This window comes from Physeter macrocephalus, chromosome 8 (genome assembly GCF_002837175.3).
Source record: "Physeter macrocephalus isolate SW-GA chromosome 8, ASM283717v5, whole genome shotgun sequence".
In the NCBI taxonomy this organism is placed as follows: domain Eukaryota; kingdom Metazoa; phylum Chordata; class Mammalia; order Artiodactyla; family Physeteridae; genus Physeter; species Physeter macrocephalus.
Window position 1 is genome coordinate 144,318,387 of NC_041221.1, and position 20,685 is coordinate 144,339,071.

The following is a 20,685-nucleotide window of genomic DNA, read 5'->3' on the forward strand; positions in this document are numbered from 1 at the left end:
ATGTATTTCAGGGGTGTATATTTCCTTCCTTCTGATCCATGCCAAAGTTAATTAAAAGCCTTAAGCACAAGAAGGCAGCACACGCAGGGGCATCACACTGTGAAAAGAATCTGAGAGCGTCGCTTTTATTCCTCAAGGTCCACAAATAACCAAATAACAACTTACAGTTATACAGGAGTTCCCTATTGACAAATTCCTTCATCTCACTACATCCTCACACCATATCTGTGACATAGGGGTTGGACCTGTCATTTTGCAAGTGATATAAGTGTTGTCTGAGAGAAGTCAGATGACTTCTCCAAGGTCTTACTATTAGTAATTGGCAGAGATGGATTTTCTCAAACATTCCAGCCAACACCAGCACGTAGAGTAGCTTTCACCACTTAAGACATCCAGGAAGACATGAACCAACACCTTCGTCAATTAGACCCCTGTCTAATAATAAAGATCAGAATTATTTTAACCTACACAGAACCACATATGTACAGGGGTCAAGAAAATAAGCAAAACAAGTTTATCATACATGCATTATAACCTAAAGGTTTCAACAATACATGAACACCCAGGGAAAGTAGGAAAGAAAAACCATTTAAATAGGGTAGCCAGGGCTTCACAGACTTTAACATGGATGTGAATTATGTGGTGTGGTAGACAGAACAATGGCCCCCAAAGATGCCCTAACCCCCAGAACCTGTGAATAATGTTACCTTTCCCAACCAAAGAGACTTTGTTGGATATGATTTAAGTTATGGAATTTGAGAAGGGGAGATTTGGATTATCCAGATGTAATCACATGGATCTTTATAAGTGGGAGGTAGGAGGGTCAGAGTCAGAAGAAGATGTGACGGCAGAACTAGAAGCAGAGGTCAGAATCAGAGAAAGTCATTTAAAGATGCTATTATAATGCTGGTTTTAGATGGAAGAAGGGACCATGATCCAAGGAATGTGGGAAACCTCTGAAAGCTGGAAAAAGCAAGGAATGGATTCTTGCCTAGAACTTCCAAAAGGAATGCAGCTCAGCCATCACCTTGATTTTATTTAGCCCAGTAAGACCCACTTCAGACTTCTCACATCAGAACTTTAAGATAAGAAATTTGTGTTGTTTTAAACCACCAAGTTTGTAATTTGTTACAGCAGCCCTAGGAAATGAATATACCTGGAAACTGGTAAAATGCAGATCCTTATCCTGGGTCTAGGAAGGCGTGGGAAACTCTGTTGAGAGCATGGTGTGGTACCTGTGTGCTGGTCCTTGGACCACACCTTGAACAGCAAGGCCATGAGCAAATCCCCTGTAACCATTCCTCCAATGACTGGAGGCCTCCACTTAGCAGAGCATGGAAGCATTGATCCTGCAGACCCCTGAGTTCCTTACCTCTGACGGCCCAAGCATCCATCCACCTGAAAATGGTGCAGGTCCCTTGTCAGTCTTACATTTAATGTCACCTATCCTGAGAGCTACCCGCTTTTATTCTCTATTTCTGCCCCTTGTTTATTTGCCTCACAGATTGTAATCGTAAGTCTGGGCGTTTTGCTTATCGTCTCCCTCCTCATGTATCTGCTGCCCCATGCCCACTGTGCAGCACAGTGCCTAGCACAGAATAGACTGTTCTGTGTGAATGAATGAATGAACTAAAGAATTAAGGAATCCCTTAGTTCTTTTTAAAATAAATGCCAAAATCTCTCACATCTTATTTGTACAACTGAATTTTTTAAGCTACAGAATCCAAAAGTTTACAATGATCCAAGGAGGTTTATCTTCTCAGACTGGCCTCTATATTCCAACCAGATGAAATCAATCTATTGATCTTTCTCACTCGTGTTCAAGATTTCTCCCCAAATTTGAAAAGCCAGCTATAGAAGTCAGTTCCTGTGAAGCAGACTCTGGACGATTTGCAGGCAGGAAGCTTGTGGGGACATGTTCACACAATCCATACAGAAAGGGGATGAGGGAAACGACCAGGCAGAGGGAGGAGTGGGCTGCAATGCAGACCCAACAATGTCCTCCACTGGTTCGTACAGGGAGTAGGCATGGCCCTTCAGATTTGTCCTTAACTGGGGCAAGGGTGCCCAGTAACAACCAGTCACTGGACCGGTTACATTCCTGTAGAAACCAGTCATTGAGGGCAGGCTGCCCCAGAAGGGGGCACAAGGTGGAGATGGCACCCTTCAGTTCTAGGTAAGCCCCAAAGAAGGAATCACCTGCGAGCTGTCAACCCCGAAAGCTTCCCAGAACTGGGGGCAGGAATGGGCCAGTGGTGATAGGTGAGAATTTAGGGAGACCCACAGCACTCACCACGCATGCCTTGTTTCCTCGGTCACTGGGGGAAAAGAAACTATTAAAAGCCAGGATAAAGCTCTGCGCCACACCAATATGAACCAGAGAGGAATAGACTAAAGATGCAAAAAGAAGACGAATGCTGATGTGGAAGGGTCCAGAGGGAGAGAAACCGGCGTGGACCTGAGGGTATACCCACAGAGCCTGTCTTGAGACAGGGTTCTTCTGAGGTGGGCAAGCTGGAGAATGTGATGTGTGAGGGCATAAAGAATATGGAGGAAAGAGGTGGACATTTGGGGTAGGCCACAGGTAAGGCCACAATATAAACAGGGAGAAGGTGGGGAAGGGTGCATGGGGCAGTGTAATAAGCTGATTAGAAAGGAATAAGAGGATTGCTGGGCACAGTGAGGGATGGGCTGGGCTGGCTATTAGGAGTTTGCAGGGGGCCAGTCATGGGAGCTTGTGTCTTTCTTCCAGTAGCCTTGAAACAAAGGAGGGACAGCAGAAAGTTCCCAGCTGGCAAAGCAGGTGTGGCAGGGAGACACTGGGTGAGAGAATCAGTGGCTGGTGAGTCACCAAAATGGGTGCCTTAGAGTCCGGCTGGATGAAGAGGCCAAGATGGGTGGAAAGGGATATAAGAACAGGCTTGACACGAGGTCCTAAGAAGAATGTCCAGCAGATTCAGGAGGATTCAGGGAGAGGGAGAGCTGAAAGGTGGAGGTTGCAGAGGGAAATTTCAGAGGTGTTTATAAAGGTGCAGGACAAGAAGGAGCCCCTGCAGAGAGGGGTGAGGCAAGTACCATCCTGCAGGAAAGTTGGGTATTCTGCTTAAAATGGCATCATTACAGTAGTAATATATGCATGGAAAAGTTCAAACTATATATGGAGTAAAAATGTGAGTCCCCTTTCAAACAAATTCACCCCTAACCAAAGCTCAGTTCCCTCTCTGGAGGCAGCCACTGGCAATTTGGAGCATCCTTCCAGACCTCTGGCTCTGCATTCCAGACACTCGTATATATGATCCCATTTCTTTAAAAAAAAATTTTTTTTTATTTATTTATTTTGGCTGCACCAGGTCTTAGCTGTGGCATGTGGGATCTTCATTGTGGCATGCAGGATTTTTAGTTGTGACATGAGGGCTTCTTAGTTGCGGCATGCATGTGGGATCTTAGTTCCCTGACCAGGGATCAAACCCGGTCCCCCTGCATTGGGAGTGTGGAGTCTTAACTCACTGGACCACCAGGGAAGTGCCTATATGATCCCATTTCTGAGAGAAAGATTATATATATATAATGTGTATATATATGTATATATATATATAATTTACACATTTTATATATATATATATAAACATTCCTAAATAGGATCATATATATCATCCCATACATTAATTTGCTTACTGCTTCACTCTCAGCACTGGAATCATCCCACATCGTGAGGATGACAACTCTGACTTGGCCTGTTTCACCTGGACCCCCTGGTCCTGTTTCGCAGGACCCCTCAAGAAGGAATGATAGGAGCTCTCTGTGGAGTAGAGAGCCTTAATGAGGGCAGCCCAGGCAGCAGCTCGTGAAGGGTGAGGCGGCAGCCATGGGTGAAGCTGGCCCAGAGAGGTTTCCTCTTTCCCCTTGTTAAAGGTAGAAAAAGTGTGTCCCAAAGGTTTCACCAGGTGGTTTTCCAACATCTAGGAATATTTTATTGTTTCTGGATGAGACTTGTTCATCACCCTTCTTGGAATCAAAACAAAGTTCAAAACAAACTTCTAAACAAAGCAATCCTCTGCTCCCAGGTCTTGATTCCATTCCCTTGCGAGGAATGAGCCCAGATACAGGTCTTCTGACAACTTTCCCAGCCGAGCCCCATGGAGAAACCCAGCGCAGGCTTCCTCTTGCCCCTTCCCGGTGGCTACCAATTGATGTGGACATCCTCATGGGGGTAGTACCATCTTATTTCTATTGACCCCTTTCTTCATGTCTTCATAATTATGCAGGGAAAAGAAGATTGTTTTCCCATTAGAAGTTATTTGAGGTTTTTAAATGGTCCAAGTTTCAGCAGTCTAATTCATCACAGCCAGCTGGGTAAGGTGAAAAGTATCCTAGACAAAGAGGTGTGGGTTCCCACATTCAAATCTGGAGCTCCCCCTGCCCCAGTGTGAGGCTGAGAGGCTGAGCTGCTATCCAAGGGTGGGGCTTCTTGGCTATCAAATGTAACACCTGCCTTGTGGGCTTTACAGAGTGGTTGGGAGGAGAAAATCAGAAAGATCCCTGGAAGCATTTTGTTAATTGTGAGGTTCTGGGAAGCACTGGGGTATTTCATTAAGCTGAGTTCACCCAACTGGGGAAAATGTTTAGTCCTAGAGAAGGAAGTTAATCTCAGCCTGGAATAGAGAGAAAGGACTCAGGACCATAGCACCTTCATATATGAATTTATGCTGCTTTGAAAGCACTTTGATTCAGATACTCACAAGCCTGTGAAATAAAGAGACAGAGTTAGATTCTTACTGCAATTGCATGAGAAGGGCCGGAGACTGAGAAGGGAAGCAACCAGAAGCTTGCTCCTCTTTGCCTGGTCCCTGCCTGAGTACTACACTGCAAGGAGATGGAAACAGGGACACAAGCCAGCCTCATTTGGCAACGTAATTGGCCCAGAGGAAAGACCACACCCTGAAATCCCCATGGCAGCAGAGCTCACCACACATTCCCAGGCAGGGAAATGCAGACAGGAATGGATGGGGGAAAGGTCTAGCAGGCCACCCAAGGAGAAAGAGAGATGGTGGGCTTGTCACCGGTTCAGTTCCAACCGGATGGGTGCAAGTAAACAGTGATAGCGATAGTTAACGTATATTGAGGGCTTCATGTGGATGCACTATACTAAGTATTTCAATGAGTTTACTTGTTTGACACAGCACAATCACCCAGTCAGGCAGGTACAGTAATTATCTCCATCTACAGATGAAGAATTTGAGACCCTGGGAGGCTGAGTAAATTTCCAAAGGTCACACATCTGGCAAGTGATGGAGCCCTGATTCAGAGCCTGACAGGATGAGTCCAGGGCTGGGCTCATGACCAGGGCACCATGGAGTTTTCCTAATTAATACTTTGGCAAAGAATAATGCAACCTACATTTATAGAACCCTGAAGTATGGAGAGTGAAAGAGATATTGAAGATGATCTGGGGGTTTCATTCAACAAATATTGATTAAGCACCAACTATGGGGCGGGCATTCACTAATATAGGTTTAGGAGGGAATGTAAGTACAGTGGTAAAGTTAGCAGACACATCTGTTCTTTCATGGAGCTAACATTCTCGGGAAAGGGATGATAAATAACTGTAACAAATGAGTCAGTGATAAGGGGTATGAAGGGGGAGGTAGGGACAGAAGTTAGCAGACTGGAGGAACCCCTAATCTCTTATCCACGTGTCCAGTCGCCACCTTCTACACTTGGGGACGAAGAGGCACAGACAGCAGTCACCTGCTCAAGACCAGACTACACCCAGCTGGTGAGAAGCAGAGTTGGAAGTGAACACTGTCTTCCTGCAAAGCCAATCCTTTCTTCACAGCCCCTCCCGAGGAAGGGTCTATTTTCCTATCATGGTCTAGTCCTTAGACCCCAGAATCAAGGGAGGGAAACAGCGCTCAAGCACCCCCTTGTTGGCCGCAGGACACAGGGTCCCATCCGTGCCCCTTCACAGCCCAGCACCCAGGGAGAAGCCCGGGCGGGGCGGGGCCTGGACATGCGCCGACGCGTCCAGCAGGTGGCAGCAGCGAGCGGCCGCGCCCCCTGCGCAGCCACCCCGAGAGCCCGCATCATGGATGTCGAGCTCTCCTATTTCGCTTTGCTCGCCTTGGAATTCGAGACCCCAGACGAGGACCAGGATTCATGAACCGGTCGCAGGGGCCCGGGCAGGGGCCTCTGGCTCCCGACGCTGGCCGAGAGGTGGGTCCTGGGGCGGGTCGCTGCTCGCGGCGCCCGGGTGGGGACGCCCTGCCCAGCGGAGCCCGGCGCCCCGCGCGCTGCCCCCGCCCTGCCTCCCTGTGGTCCACACCCCCTTTGGGCTCCCGAGCCGCTGGGCTGCAGTAGTCGGGGTGCGCGCGAGCAGGCGCTGCCAGCCTGCTTCTGCCCGGCAGTCGGGTCCCAGGAGCGGACGGACCCGGCGCCCGCGTCCTCTCTGCCTCCTCCTCCTTCCTGCTCTCACCTGCGCCTGTTAGCCCCCTCGCCTTCAAGGCCAGGGGCTACAGCCCAGACTGAGGGGGACAGCAGAAAGAGAGAGAGCACCTGAGGATACAGAGCTGACACTGGACTGCCCTTTTCACCCCCAGGTGATGAGTGAGGTCGGAAGATCGCAAGATTTAAAGGAAACTGGGGCCAAAAAAAATGAAATAATAGGCATTCAGGTTAGAAAGGAAGTAAAACTATCTCTAGTGTCAGGTGACAATCTTATAAGTGGAAAGTCATAAGGAATCCAATTTTTAAAAAACTATTAGAACTAATAACAAGGTTAGTAAGTTTGCAGGATATAAGAACAATGTACAAAAATCAGTCGTTTTCAACACACTAGCAATGAACAAAGATGAAATTAAGAAAACGATTTACCAAAGCCCCAAAAATCATAAAGCACTTAGAAATATATTTAACAAAAGAATGCAAAACTTATACTCTGGGAACTACAAAACACTGTTGAAAGAAATTAAAGATATAAATAACTGGAAAAACATCTCATATTCATGGATTTGGAAGACTTAATACTGTTAAAATGGCAATACCCCCAAATTAATCTGCAGATTCAATGCAATCCCTATCAAAAGCCCAGAAGCTCCCTTTTTTAATAGAAATTGACAAGCTGATATTAAAGTTCATATGGAGACTTTAGGGAACCAGAATAGCCAAAGCTATTGGCTATAACAAAGTTGAAGAACTCACAGTTTCAAAGTTATTATAAAGCAATGGAAATTATGACAGTGTGGTACTATCTAAGGATAAATCATTGTAATAGAATTGAGAGTCTAGAAATAAACCCATGTACCTATGATCAATTGATTTTCCACAAAGGTGCCGAATCAATGGAGGAAAGAATACTCTTTCACCAAATGGTGCTGGGACAACTGTATGGCCACATGCAAAAGAATGAAGTTGGGTCATTACCTCACATCATATATATAAGTTAACTTACAGTGATGGAAACATAGCCCTGCTTTTGACCAAGGAGGCCCTGATTTATTTTGGCAATGAGGCAGCTATAGGCCTTCTGAAGAAAGTGTCAGGCTTTGGCCCTTTAAAAGACTGGGAAGAAAGAGCCCATACTTTCCCTGCTGTCCTGCCTTTGACATAATATCTATAACATTCCAGGACTGGCTCTGACCACCCTCTCTGACTATTAGAATGTCAGACTTGCTGCTGAGACTGTGCTGTAAGCTGAGACACTCCATGGTAAGCTGATGTGGTCACCAGCCTTCCATTCAAATAATCACAACCTTCTGATACTGAGACTTCTATCCTACTCTCAACCACATTATATCTTCAAACCACAGTAGCATTAAGAGGTTGGATGCACCTGGCTGAATATTCTCTCTACTTCCACTGGACATTTGACAGCATGCTCTGCGTAACACTGGATGTTTCATACCAATTGTACCCATCAACTATTATCCAGGTCGCCAACTCAACTGTGACCATAGCTCCAAATTCTTGGTAGCACTGGAACAACCCCATTCACTTAAAAAGACCCTATTGACCTTGAAGGGCTTGGACCTTCCGATGATACGAGGAACATAGTCAGCTGTTAGGCAGATGTTATATCAATATGAGCAACCTGCAGAGAAGCAGGCATACTCTGATTTCCTGTCTCTTCCCTGGACCCAAAGAGAGCATCTCACCTTGTCACTGAAGATGACAGAGTTCTTGCACCTGAATTAAGGCCATAGAACTGCCACTTTCTGCGCTTCACACTGGGATGTGGTGTAAGACCATCAACCCACATTGCTCATGGCTGAACCCTGACTCATCATCTCTTTGGTTCATAATGTATCATGCTCCCAAGTAAGAAAAACTGTTACTGGCTCATGAGTGCAGAACTGAGCTGAACAATTGCTGAGTAGATCAAAGCAGGAATGAAAGTGCCCCTCCCAATAGCACCTTCTTTCATGAAACAAAACAAAGCCCTTCCCTTAACCCTGTCTTTTCCTTGAAACTACATAGTCCCCACTTTCATGGGAAATGTAGAAGAGGTTACCATATATGTAAAGTTAGACCATTAAATGACATTATAGTTAGGCGATTTTAGCAAAAAATTCTGGGGACAGGTGACACAACGTTGAGAAACCATGAAGCAAGGCTGACTCTAGTCAGAAGGAAGCTTGTACAAATGTTACAACAAGTTCATTGTAAATCATTAAGAACAGAATAGAATTGCTAAGGGATGGGAAGTGGGGTTGAAAGAATGTCAGGGGGCTGGAAGAAAATGATCATAAACAATAGAGATCTTTATGCCCACCCTGCTAGATTCCAAGCTTGGCTAAAACTAACCTTCCTACTATAGTGTTGACGTAGAAGTAAAGAATTTTCAAACTAGGTCTTTTAGAAAGTATCCGGTCTAGAATATATCTAGATAGTTTTGAAAGCCCCATCTAGATCTAAAAAGATACTGTTTTTTGTTTGTTTGTTTTGTTCAGAATCATTTTAAAAAAGAAATATAACTTGGAGCTCAGTAATTCAAAGCTCAAAGATCACTTACTGAGTGCTTATTTTGAACCAGGCACGACATGACTGCTTCATGTATATTATCTCATTTAATCCTCACAATAGTCCTGTGAGGCAGCACTGTTATTGTTCCCTTTTTACAGACGGAGAAATTGAGGCACAGAGAGATTAAGTGCTTGCCAGAGTCACACTGCTAGTCTGTTGTAGAGCAGGGTACAAGAAGAGCTGCCTTTTTAAACCAAGGTAGAGGGAAGGATTTCGAGTGGGGAAGGGTCAGTAACCCTGTCACTTTTCCTTCTGCCCCCACAGCTCAGAGGACCCTGTTTGAAAACTTCTGATAAGAAAACCAGGAGATAAACTGAATGGCTCATTGTCAAGGTAGGATAAAATGTTACAAAGATAAATGTTTCAATATACCCTTTAAAGAAAAAAAGGGAAATCCGTGGGAGCCAGAAACAAGTGCGGAATTCAGAGTCCTACAGGTTCATGGGAGGAGATGCCATGGGGACCCTGAGGGTTCTCAGCCTGAACACTGGTCCTCAGAGCTGGGCTGGTCTTCTAATGCCCACCCCCCCACCCCCCCTTATTAGACATGACGGTGGGCCTATGTAAAGCAGGAGAGCTGGACATTTGCTCCCTGCGTGAAGCTTGAAGCCTGAAAGTGTTGTTTTTCCATCAAAAAGGAATTAGAAAACTTACTTCCACCTTCCAAGGAAACCCTGAAGAAGCCATGCATCTGTGAGGAAAAAAATCAAACCCCCAGACTCGCTACTTGAGAAGGTGTAGGATCTGAATTTACCCTGCACTCTACAGGAATCCCAATCAGGAGAGTAAGTGATTAAAACTGGCCCTTGGATGTTGATTCTCTAGGAAGACAACACAAACAATTACAAAAACTACTCTATAAAGATACTTTCACAGTGCAGGGCTCATGAGAAGCCCCCCCACCCTTTTTTCTTTTAAATGTTGAAGACTCATTCAGGGTAATTCACAGTTAAAGAGATACAAATCCAAAAGGAAATTAACTACCTGGAGAGAGGACCAGCAGTTGTAACCAGCCAACGAATTAGCATAGCAAGAATGGGAAATAAAAGAACTGGAAATGAAAAGAGACCTAAAATAAGTGTGTTAAAGTAACTTAAAAGATTTTTAAAATTAGGAACCATAATGAAAGAATAGAGCATTATGGACAGACAAATTTGATAAATAGCCAAATACAACAACCAAAAATTTTTCTGATAAAATTTGATTTGATAAAATACAAATTTGATTTTAAAAAAGACACATTTGATAAGTAACCAAATAACAACTCCTAGAAACAAACAAACAAAAATGCACTGCAATTAAAGATCCACTTGATAGGTTAAATACAAGATTCAGCACAGCAGAGGAAAAAAAATCCAGGAACCTGAACACAGATCTGCAGCAATCAGCCAGAATGTAGCTGTAGAAACTACAAGAGGATTAACCAGCAAGACAGAATAGAATGAGAGGCCCAACATAATCTAATAGAACTCACAGAAGGAAAGGCTGAAAGGGAGTCAGTACTCACAGGGAAAATGACTGAGAATATTCCAGAATGAAGACATGAATCTTCATACTGAAAAAGTACATTAAGTTCTCGAGAGGGTAAATAACAGTAAAAGATTTTTTTAAACATGATTTCTATTTCTCTAAAGGTTTTATCTGTTCTTGTTTTTCCTCCCAGTCCTTCTTTCTAGGTTTAATTTCTATTTCATCTAAGTGTTTGATTTTATAGAATGAAGAATTAAATGAAAATATAAGAATATAAATTAATAAAATAAAAAATAAAGAATATAGAAAGAAGGAAATAACAATGATGAATGACAAAATTAATGAAATTCTATGTTTTAAGAACTCGTTTTCGGGGCTTCCCTGGTGGCGCAGTGGTTAAGAATCCACATGCCAGTGCAGGGGACACGGGTTCAAGCCCTGGTCCAGGTAGATCCCACATGCCACGGAGCAAGTAAGCCCGTGCGCCACAACTACTGAGCCTGCGCTCTAGAGGCCACTCGCCACAGCTGGAGAAAGCTCGCGTGCGGCAACGAAGACCCAACGTAGCCAAAAAATAAAAAAACAAAAAAAACCAAACTCGTTTTCAAGCTGCCGCTGCTATAAGTTAGTTAACTGTTGCTGGGCTCTGCTTACTTCCATGACAGACAGGCTATTCCCGCATGTGTAGATCAGAAGTCAGCTTCTGGGGCAATTTTGCTCTCAGTATACTGCCCATGTGGTCAGAAAAGCCTTCCAGGGGAGATACACCAGCACAGGGAGGGAAGCTGGGGGAAGAGGATGGAGACTTAAGCAAATGCTGGACCATCTTCAGAAACCTGACCCCAAATGAACATACACTAAGAGTGACACCCAGTGGCCCGATCACAGGGACAGCACAGCACACAGGGCTGGTTCCCAGGACTTCCACACCCTGGCTGCTGCTGGTGGCAGGTTGTTTGTGGGGTTTACCTCTAGTTGCTGTGTTTCAGGGTATCTGTAATCTAGAGAGTGCTTTCTAGAGTGTACAATGAGCCAGTTTCCCCTCTTCTCCCTCTCCCACCCCTCCCTGTCTCCTGTCCACTTTCCCCTTCCCTACCGAATGTGCAGTTTCTGGTGCATGGGGTCCCACGGGCAACCAGGTAGAGGCCAACAGGTGACTCTGTGCAAGTAAGGAGTAGGTCTCCTGCCAGCGCTGCGATACAGGGGATGATATTCTGCAGGGTGAGTGTATCCTGTACAACTAAGCCAGCTAAAATGTGATGATCAGTTTAATTTAGTAGTACTGGGTTACTGAAGTTCAGGGTGGGGTATAAGATACTGGAGTACCAGGGTAGACAATCCATTCTATCACAAAAAAGGCCTCAGTGAGGCCTGGTTAGGTCTGCCTCACTTCTGCAAACAGGACTGCAGTTATCTTTCTGAACTCTTTAGTAACTGCTAACTTGGAGATTATTCCGCAGAGATGCTGGCTGAGATGCAAAACCCCATAAGAACATTATAAAATCAGACACCTCTCCCACCATCTAATTAAAATCATGTCTCAAAGCTCACCACCAATAACCACAGTAATAATAAGAACTAATATATATTGATGATACATACACACTATGCCAGGAGCCATTCTAAGTGCTTTACATGTATTAGCGCATTTAAACTTATGACAGTCCTATTAGGCAAGTACTAATATTTTATACACATTTTACAGATGAGAAAACTGAGATAGAAAGATAAATTAAATTGTCCAAAGTTACCGAGCTGGTAAGCTAACGGAGGCACATGATGTTCTCACATGGCCCCAAAATGCCTTTCAGGCAGCCTGGCTCTGGAACTATGTAAACCATTAAGCTGCGCTATATGCGAATGACCTCCCAATGGCCAGTCCCAAAGGCCTTTCCTCCGTCTACTCGCTTTACCTCTTTGAGGCCTGCGACAGTGTTAACCATCCCGTCACCTCCCTGGTGGCTGGTTCTTTCCTGTCAGCCTGCTCCTGTCTCTTTTGCTATGTTTTCTTCCTCTGTTCTGTAAATAGAGGCATCATCCCAGTCCTTCCGCACCAAGCCTATTTTCCAGTCTCTTTATTCTTTCTCCCTTTCACCAGGACCTTGGTTGCAGCACTCATTGGATTTAATGTCAGGACGGTGGAATTCCAGACCCAAGGCCTTAGGTTCATCCCTTTCATCCTGGGTTCCTCACTTCCCCCTGCAGTAAAGTGAGGGGGTGGTTTAGAGCAGTGATTCTCACCTTGGCTGCACACTAGCCCCACCTGTTGGTGGGATCGGAAGAACATGAGAGAGGGTTGGGGGCAGCTAGAAAATTTCTAGAATGAATGTGCTTTCCTAAGTTAGGAGATATAAGTTGTTTTGAAATTATCTTTACATTTATTAACATGTTATGGGTCTCCTTAAATGCTTAATGAGATGTCCAAACCAAATTCAGCCTCTTCTAAAACATTCAGGATGGGAATGCTCCAGACTTACAAAGTTGAGTGCAATCTCCTGGTGCCTTCCTTAAAGTTCTTCTGCCTTGGGCTCAAATTCCCATAAAACGGACTGCACACAACTCACACAAGAGCCAGGGTTTACTCCAACATTGATGCTTGCCCTATGTTCTTTCTCATCCTATGGCCAGTAAGCTTTTTCTTGTAAAAAGCAGACTGAAAACTGTGAAATTCTAAAATTCTAATAATTTCTAGCCCTCTAAGCACGCTTATAAACAGGATTTATAGGTACTGGTATTTTCCTCCTTCTAGGCTTGATCTCTAAGAGACAAATACCTATTTCTTTTTGTTCTGGCTATTGTGGGTCCAGATTTGGTCCTTGGGTATGTATGATGACTGTGCTGCTTGCACACATTAATGGGCAAAAAATTTGTCTGAAATCATGTTAAATGCAAGTTCTGTAGGTCTGAGGTGAAGCTCCCAGGTGATCCTGAGGTTTCTGATCTATGGATGACACTTTGAATAGTGAGAGTCTGTAGTGTTCACTGGAAGAGATGTTAAGTGTGGAGAACAAAAGATCTCCAAGACTGTAGTGGAAAAATCTCTCCCTTATTCCTTTCAAACTTGAGTCATCTTGACCCTTTACCCTTTGCACAAGGTCGCTTCCTGCGTAAATCTACATGAAGCCACTATTTTCTGGAAGATGTTAAACATGCATCAAATCAGGCGGTATCCCCTTGCTTTGCTTGGTTTTGCTTTGTAACTGTAACTTTCCTATCATGAGTTGTCCTCCATGGAGAGGGTAGGTGAACCATTTCCCAACACAGCAGTACTGGTGCTGTGCCCCAGTATCCTTACTTACCTTCTGCAAAACCCTGCAGCCTGAGCCTGCTGTAAGCAGATAATTCCCATCTCCTACCCAAAGCTATGGAGTAGAGTATCTGGTACTTCTATACTCTGAACTGCTTCTTTGCTACTGCTCAAAGCTAGTTCCTTATTTTCAAGAAGCCGCCAGTCTCATTTAGTAGGTGATCAATAATTCTTCGCCAGCTTTGATTGGTTATGTAATAAAGAAGGGTCTCCCTGGAGACAAAGAAGCCAAATTCTTCATATAGCATTTCAGAGGAATGGTTAACAGTTACTTTAGATTTATTTACAGACTATTTGAGATGTTTCAAAAGCCAACCAGCCATGTCCTCTTCAGGGATTTACTTCTTGCAATTTTTAGAGCCAGATTAATTCTTTAATGTCAAGTCCTACAGATTGGCTGAGCTGGGAAGTGGCTGTCTCTTTGCCTGCCTGCTCCATGCTTGCCCAAAATTCTGCTTCTGACTGTAACTAGCCATAGTCCAAAGGTCCCTTCTCCTCAAGGTCAGGTCATTTTTATCAAGAATCAGCCAGTTGAACCAGCATGTGACAGGTGACAGAATCTCAATTCAGTGAAGCTCAGTAAAGAGAGAGAGAGAGAAGCTCCAGCCTCTGATCAGAGGAGACACGGTGAAGGAAAAGGTAACTGAGCTGTACCTTGGAGGATGCAGGCAAGCCTGACTGAAGATGTGAAGGACAGCATAAAAGTTGTGGGAAAGAAATGTCTGATGACTTGGCAGTCAAATGTGCAATGTAGGTTTGACTGATAATACAGAGTCCATATCAACTGTGACCAAAATAATGGTATGGAATGGAGTATAATGAGTCATGACACGGGGGTGAGAATGGTAGCCAGATTGTGCAACTTTTTTTTTTTTTTTTTTTGCGGTACGCGGGCCTCTCACTGCTGTGGCCTCTCCCGTTGCGGAGCACAGGCTCCGGATGCGCAGGCTCAGCGGCCACGGCTCACGGGCCCAGCCGCTCCGCGGCACGTGGGATCTTCCCAGACCGGGGCACGAACCCGCGTCCCCTGCATCGACAGGCGGACTCTCAACCACTGCGCCACCAGGGAAGCCCTGTGCAACTTTTTATATGTCAGCCTGAAAAGATTTAAATTAACCTTGTAGGCAATGGAGAGTGATGGAAGATTTGTAATTAAGTAAATGTCACAGTTAAAGTTAATGTCCTTGCAAAGATGTATTTGGTTGTGGTGTCTAGATCATCTGCAGATGAGGTATGAGTTTGAACATGGGTCATATTCTCCCACAAATTTGATCTGTCTTGGTAAAAGTACCAGTAAATGAGAAAAAATGTCTATTCTATAGTTACAGGATTTAATGTTTCATAAATATTAATTACGTCAAAATGAGCAAGTGTTTTTCAGGTCATCTTTATTTTTACTGATTTTCTGTGTTCTTTCAATTGTGTGTTATTTTGTTGTCCTTTTAATTGCTGAGAGAGGGTGTTAAGATCCCCAATTGTGATTATAGAATTTCTGTTTCTCCCCTTGGTTCTGTCAATTGCTTCTTTGTATATTTTAAAGATCTATTATCAGCACACCCATTACTGATTGTATGTCTTTTCATGTACCATTTCAGCCACTTCAGCCTTCTTATGCTTACACCTTACATGATATCTTTTTCGATCCAATTGCTTTTAACCTATCTTTGTATTTAAAATATGTATCTGGTGAATAGCATACAATTGGGTCTCACTTTTTAAAAATCAATTCTGACGTTCCGTGTAGTGTTTGTTGTTTTACAGGCTTCTAGCTCCCATGGTTTGTGATGAGAAGTCAGAGGTCTTTGGAATGGACTTTTTTAGGGAAAAATTATTCATGACACTCGTTAAAGACATTATTCAAGAAGTAACTATTGCAGTGAGGTTTTGCAGCAGGGAAGAGAGATCAGGCTCAACTCCAAATATGACAAGGACAAGTGGAGACTTATAGCCAAGGAACAGGATGGGGTCAGTAAATGGAAAATTACTAAGAGGAAAAAATCAGGGATAGGGGGATTCTTGCTGAAGCCATGCCAGGGTGCTAAGATATTGAGGATTGGGGATGAGGAATTTGATCAGATACGGAGAGTGATCAGACACTGAGTGAGGGATTTTGCTAAACTGACTCAGCAGGATTCTTGCTAAAACTGGACTAAATGGACCAAGGACAAATCCCACGGTTGGATCCTAGTCAGAAAGAGGACTCAGAGGCGCTTGATTCAAGTTTGGTCAAACGAGAGAGTCTGTCATATCCCACTATGTGTCGTGGGTCTTTTTCTCTAGCTCTTTCAACATATTCTCTTTACCTTTGGTTTTCAACACTTTGACTTTTATGTGATTAGATACAATTTTCTCTAATTTCTCTTGCTGAGCTTCTTGGATTTGTGTCTTTGAGAAAGTGTCTGCCCCGTTCTCTCTCCTCTCAACTGGGGACTCCAGTTACACAATGTTAGATCTTTTGTTATTGTCCCCCATGTCCCTGAGGCTCTGTTCATTTTTTAAAAAATTTACCTTTAGAGTAATTTCAGGTTTACAACAAAATTGAGAGGAAGGTACAGAGATTTCCCATATACCCACTGCTCACACACAAGCATAGCCTCACGCACTATCAGCATCACTCACCAAAACAATACATTTTTTTTTTTTTACCAAGGATGAATCTACATTGACAGAGCATAATTACCCAAAGTTTATAGTTTATCCAAGGGTTCATTCTTGGAAAAAAAACATTTTTTTTTTTTTTACCAAGGATGAATCTACATTGACAGAGCATAATTACCCAAAGTTTATAGTTTATCCAAGGGTTCATTCTTGGTGTTGTACATTCTGTGGGTTTGGACAAAGTATAATGACAAATATCCATCATTATAATATCATACAGAGTATTTTCACTGCTCTGAACATCTTCTGTGCTCTGCCTGTTCGTCACACTCCACCCCCAACCCCTGCAACCACTGATCTTTTTCTTGTCTTCATGGTTTTGCCTTTTCCAGAGTGCTGTATAGTCAGAATCATATAGTATGTAGCCTTTTCAGATTGGCTTCTTTCACTTAGTAATATGCATTTAAGGTTCCTCCATGTCTTTCTATGGCTTGATCGTTCATTTCTTTTTAGCACTGAATAAACTACTCTATTGTCTGGATGTGCCACAGCTTATTCACCTACCGAAGGATATCCAATTTGCTTCCAAGTTTTGGCAATTATGAATAAACCTGCTATAAACATCTTTGTGCAGGTTTTTGTTTGAACATAAGTTTTTGACTCCTTTGGGTAAAAACCAAGAAGTGTAATTGCTAAGTCATATAGTAAGAGTATGTTTAGTTTTATAAGAAACTGTCACACTGTATTCCAAAGTGATTGTACTATTTGCTTTCTCATTAGCAGTATATGAGAATACCTGTTGCTCCACATCCTCACCAGCATTTGGTGTTGTCAGTGTTCTGGATCTTGGCCATTCTAATAGATGTTTAGCGGTATACTGATTTGCATTTCCCGATGACATATGATGTGGAGCATCTTTTCATATGCTTATTTGCCATCTGCCTCTCTTTTTCGGTGAGGTGTCCATTAAGGTCTTTGGCCCATTTTTTAACTGGGTTGTTTGATTTCTTGTTGTTGAGTTTTTTTGTTTTTGTTTTTGTTTTTGTGGTACGCGGGCCTCTCACTGTTGTGGCCTTTCCCGTTGCGGAGCGCAGGCTCAGCGGCCATGGCTCACCGGCCCAGCCGCTCCGCGACATGTGGGATCTTCCCAGACCAGGGCACGAACCCGTGTCCCCTGCATCGGCAGGCGGACTCTCAACCACTGCACCACCAGAGAAGCCCTCGTTGTTGAGTTTTAAGTGTTATTTGTATATTTTGGATAACAGTCCTTTATCAGATGTGTCTCTTGCAAATATTTCCTCTTAGGCTGTGGCTTGTCTTCTCATTCTCTTGACATTGTCTTTTGCAGAAATGGAAGTTTTTCATTTTAATAAAGTCCAGCTTATTATTTCTTCCATGGGTCATGTCTTTGGTATTATATCTAAAAAGGCATAACTATACCCAAAGTCACCTAGGTTTTCTCCTATGTTATCTTCTAGGAGCTTTATAGTTTCACATTTTATATCTAGGTCTGTGATCCATTTTGAGTTAATTACTGTGAAGAATGGAAGGTCTGTGTCTAGAACAGATACAGGTCTAGATGTTCCGGCACCATTTGATGAAGAGACTATTTTTGCTCCATTGTACTGCCTTTGCTCCTTTGTCAAAGATCAGTTAACTATATTTATGGGGGTCTATTTCATGGGCTTTCTATTCTGTTCCATTGATATATTTGTCTTTTGCCAATACCACACTGTCTTTATTACTGTAGCTTTATAGTAAGTGTTGAACTCAGGTAGTGTCAGTCCTCCTACTTTGTTATTCTCCTTCAATACTGTGTTGACTATTCTGGGTCGCCAGATACATGAAGGACCCAAAGTGTTTCTCAAAGCACAATGCAGCCTTTGATATCCTGGCTGTAGCAGGAGGCCCAGGGAGGATGGAAGGGGCAGCCCAGCCTTCAGGACACATAGTCCTTGCACTGACTGGGAAGTAGAGCTCCTCCCTGCCTCTCTGCAGATCGCTTCATACCTATCAGGCTGTGGCACATTCCACCCGTTCTAGGATTGAGATACACAGTTTGGTTCCTGTGGGTGCAGCCAAGGCATGGGAGGAGGGCAGAGAGCATCCCAGGATTCAAAGCTGCTATTCTTGCTCCCTCCCTGACTGGCTTGGCCCACACTTATTTACCTGCCACTGGGAAAGGGGTCCCCACCTAGCCTCTGTCTGCAAACACCTCCTCTGGCTATCTGGGTGAAGCTGGAGCTGGAAGCATAGCATCTCACCTCACACCCAGCAGCATCAATGAGCCAACCCTCAGCAATGGCTCCCAGTCTTTGTCAGAAGGAATCCAGGAATTCACCTGATGTAGCCCAGCATCTCACAGGTGAGAGGATGGAGGACCAAGTATGTTAAGGCTATGCACAAAATCTAGTTGCATGAAACAAACCTCATTTGCTTTTTGGAGAGTCGGCCGAGCAGGGGGATGCAGTTGACATAGTGAGCTGAGCTTTAGAAAAGCCTCCCATGAGATCTTGCAAATGAGATGGAAAAAATATGGATTGAATCCAAATAAGGTTAGACAGATTGATGACTGATTTAAAGACCACTAATAAATTACTTAATGCTTCCTTGGATGCTATCTTCAGATCAGGTTCTTAGTTGCAGCTCTTATTCCATTCCAGGCCAAATTTTAATAGTTTTGGATGAAGGCACAAATTCATTCCTTTAAATAATATTGAATGGGTGCCTACTCTGTACTGGGCACTCATGGCACTGTTGAGTGAAAACAGAGTCCCTGCCCTCACAGAACCCAAAATCCACTGAGGACTTAGAGGTCAATCAGAGTATAACACAAATGGCTGTACAGTAAGAGCTGTGACAGGGAGGAAGGTCAGTACTGTCAGAGCACATCAAAGGGGACTTTCATCTAGGTGGGGAAAGCAAGGAAGACTTCCCTACAGAAGTGACTTTTAAGCTAATTTCTGAAAGATACACAAGAGTTACAAAGACAAGAGGGAAAAGAATTCCAGAGAGAGAGACCAGCCTGTCCTTCTGAGGCCCTGTGCCAGGAGGGAATATGACTAGTGTGAAGGAATGAAGGGCCAGTGAGCCAAGGGTGCAGGGAGCCACGAGGAGCTGCATTCATTTGCTGGAATATAAGCTCCATGAGGGCAGAGAATTTGTATTATTTTGCTCACAGCTGTGTCCCCAGTGCCTAGAGCAGTGCTTACCACATCGTAGGTATTGAGAAATATTGAGTAAATGAATGAATGAATGCTGATGAGTATATAAGAGATATGAACAATAGAAATTTTGTAGGGTTTTAGGCAATGGGATGTTGGGAACTATTGTGTAAAGATTAGCCTGGCTTCAGTGTAGAGAAAGGACTGGAAGGGGTGGGAATAGGTGTGTGTGACCAGCCAGGATAAGCATTCCATTTCTGGATGAAGATCAAACTAAGCTGGGGTACAGCAGAAAGAACAAAGTGAAGAGTATTGAGAGGTGTTTAGGGGACTTGGTGAGGAACTCCTGCACATGAGCTGGTGAAAGCCATTGGTGAGGGGAATTTGTATGGAAACACAAAAGATCCTGAATAGCCAAAGCAATCTTGAGAAAGAAAAACGGAGCTGGAGGACTCAGGCTCCCTGACTTCAGACTATACTACAAAGCTATAGTAATCAAGACAGTATGGTACTGGCACAGAAGCAGAAATATAGATCAATGGAACAGGATAGAAAGCCCAGAGATAAATCCATGCACATATGGTCACTTTATCTTTGATAAAGGAGGCAAGAGTATACAATGGAGAAAAGACAGCCTCTTCAATAAGTGGTGCTGGGAAAACTGGACAGCTACATGTAAAAGAATGAAATTGGAACACTTACTAACACCATACACAAAAATAAAATGGACTAAAGACCTAAATGTAAGGCCAGACACTATAAAACTCTTAGAGGAAAACATAGGCAGAACACTCTATGACATAAATCACAGCAAGATCCTTTTTGACCCACCTCCTAGAGAAATGGAAATAAAAACAAAAATAAACAAATGAGACCCAATGAAACTTAAAAGCTTTTGCACAGAGTGGGACCTAATGAAACTTAAATGCTTTTGCACAACAAAGGAAACCATAAGCAAGACGAAAAGACAACCCTCAGAAATGGAGAAAATATTTGCAAATGAAGCAACTGACAAAGGATTAATATCCAAAATTTATAAGCAACTCATGCAGCTCAATAACAAAAAAACAAACAACCCAATCCAAAAATGGGCAGAAGAACTAAATAGACACTTCTCCAAAGAAGATA

The 20,685-nt window shown here is 43.6% G+C and overlaps 1 protein-coding gene across 1 annotated transcript in view; it reads left to right on the plus strand.

The window, feature by feature from the left end:
• The first annotated feature begins 6,112 nt into the window (after positions 1–6,112).
• ABLIM3 (actin binding LIM protein family member 3) overlaps positions 6,113–20,685 on the plus strand; it is a 188,576-nt gene continuing 174,003 nt past the window's right edge. The window contains exons 1-2 of the mRNA XM_055086832.1: positions 6,113–6,213; positions 9,283–9,351. The gene's annotated coding sequence lies outside the window, so the exon portion shown is untranslated. The remainder of the gene's footprint in view (positions 6,214–9,282; positions 9,352–20,685) is intronic.